Genomic DNA, 228 nt, shown 5'->3' on the forward strand with positions numbered 1-228 from the left:
CTGGGGAGGGAGCGCTTAGGGACTGAAAGGAGGGGCATGGGGAGATTCGGTCCTGTGCCCCCACTTCCGTCCCTCCACCCACACCCCGCCCAAGCTCTGCCCCCACAACCCTACCACAAAACCCCAACCCATCCTATCTCCTCTCCCCAAGCTCCACCCACCCCTGGCGGAGCCGGTGACTCCTCCCCGAAAGTCCCCGGTGCCCTCGACAGTCAGCACTGCCACCCA

This window comes from Bos javanicus, chromosome 18 (genome assembly GCF_032452875.1).
Source record: "Bos javanicus breed banteng chromosome 18, ARS-OSU_banteng_1.0, whole genome shotgun sequence".
Taxonomy (NCBI): Eukaryota; Metazoa; Chordata; class Mammalia; order Artiodactyla; family Bovidae; genus Bos; species Bos javanicus.